The sequence below is a fragment of the Peromyscus californicus genome, unplaced genomic scaffold (genome assembly GCF_007827085.1).
Source record: "Peromyscus californicus insignis strain IS unplaced genomic scaffold, ASM782708v3 Scaffold_15__1_contigs__length_86483966, whole genome shotgun sequence".
Classification (NCBI taxonomy): domain Eukaryota; kingdom Metazoa; phylum Chordata; class Mammalia; order Rodentia; family Cricetidae; genus Peromyscus; species Peromyscus californicus.
The window spans coordinates 9,542,661-9,544,686 of NW_026294447.1; positions in this window are offsets into that span (position 1 = coordinate 9,542,661).

Consider the following 2,026-nt stretch of genomic DNA (forward strand, 5'->3'; position numbering starts at 1 on the left):
TATCTCTTAATTCATTCAAGTTGGCATAAAACTGATCACCAAAATATAGTGAAACTGTATTTTAATACTAGAGGGAGAAAAAACAAGCTACAGACTTGGAGAAGATGTTTGCAAATCTCTCATGTGTGAGAACCTACAGTTGTCTAAATAGAAAGTTTAACTTGAACATGACAGGGAGACTGAAAGAATGAATAGTTCAGTAACTATGTAACTAACATTCTCAGAACCCACAGCACTTTGAGTCCTTAATGAAGGACTTGTTTCTTTTTTTTGTTTTGTTTTGTTTTGTTTTTCGAGACAGGGTTTCTCTGTGTAGCTTTGCGCCTTTCCTGGGACTCACTTGGTAGTCCAGGTTGGCCTCAAACTCACAGAGATCCGCCTGGCTCTGCCTCCCGAGTGCTGGAATTAAAGGCGTGCGCCGCCGCCGCCGCCGCCGCCGCCGCCGCCGCCGCCGCCGCCGCCGCCGCCGCCGCCCGGCTGGACTTGTTTCTTAATGAGACTTAATGAGTGACTTAATGAATGAGCTCTTGTTTGGTGAAAATTGACCTGATATATTAATGGAAAAAGTCATAATTCACTTATACATGCCACCACACACACACACACACACACACACACACACACACATTCAAATAAGGAATTTTGAATAAATAAATAGGACTGATATATACTCAATGTCTTCAAAATATCATCCTACATTAGTATTAAAAGTATTTATTATAAACAGAAACCTATATAAAAATTGCATATTCACCTACCAAAAGTGATGCTATCTTTTCTATAAAATTTTACTAATAAAAATATATCGATAGTACAGAGATTCCCTGCTCTACTAGAGACCTTGTAGACTGGGAGAAGTCCAGGTAGGCTGCTCACACCACCCACAAACTTCCTCCCTCTCACTGTATCAGTGTCCCACCCCCACCCCTAGTCCGGAACTCTTCTAGTTACCTTGCCCCAGCCCCCTACTGGGACAGAGACTCCGTACTCTACCATAGACCAAGTAAACTAGGAGAAGTCCATGTAGGCTGCCTGCCCACCAGACTCCCCCGCTCGCTCAGTGTCTAACTCTATCACCAGGCCTGTACTTCCTAATTGCCTTTCTCCAGCCTCCAGCTAGGGCAGAGATTCTTGCTCTACCAGAGAGCACACAGACTTAGAGAAGTCCAGGCTACACAGACTAGAAGACTAGAGAGAAAAATAGAAACAAAGGGACAAAATACCCACCAAACCAAGACAAACTCAGAAATCGGTACCTAGACCTTTAACAACCCTAAACCCATATGTCTAGAGGCCGGCTTAAGAACACAAGAAACAACATCCAGGGTAATATGTCACCACCAGAACCCAGCTATTCTACTACAAAAAGCCCTGAATATTCCAACACAAAAAAGCACAAGAAAAAGACCTTAAAACCAACTTTATGAAGGTGACTGAGGTCCTTAAGGAGGAAATGAATAACTCCGTTAAGGAAATTCAAGAAAACACAGAGAAATAATTAAAGGAAATGACAAAATCCCTTAAAGAAAGCCAAGAAAAAACAAATAGTTGAAGGAAAGGAATAAAACTGTTCATACTCTGAAAATGGAAATAGAAACAATAAAGAAAACACAAACTGAAGGAATTCTGGAAATAAAAATATCTAGGTATGTGGACATAAACAATGGACACAAGCACCACCAGTAGAATACAAGAGATAGAAGACAGAATCTCAGGTATTGAAGATATGATGAAAGATATAGAAACATCAGTCAAAAAAATATTAAATCTAAAAAGTTCATGACACAAAGCATCCAGGAAATCTGAGACCTTATGAAAAGACCAAACCTAAGAATAGTAGGACTAGAAGGAGAAGATTCCTGGGTCAAAGGCCCAGAAAGTATTTTCAACAAAACCATAGAAGAAAATCCTAGCCCAAAGAAGGACATGCCTATAAAGGAACAACAATCTTTTTGTTTGTTTGTTTGTTTTTTGTTTTTGTTTTTGTTTTTGTTTTTTGAGACAAGCTTTCTCTGTGTAGCTTTGT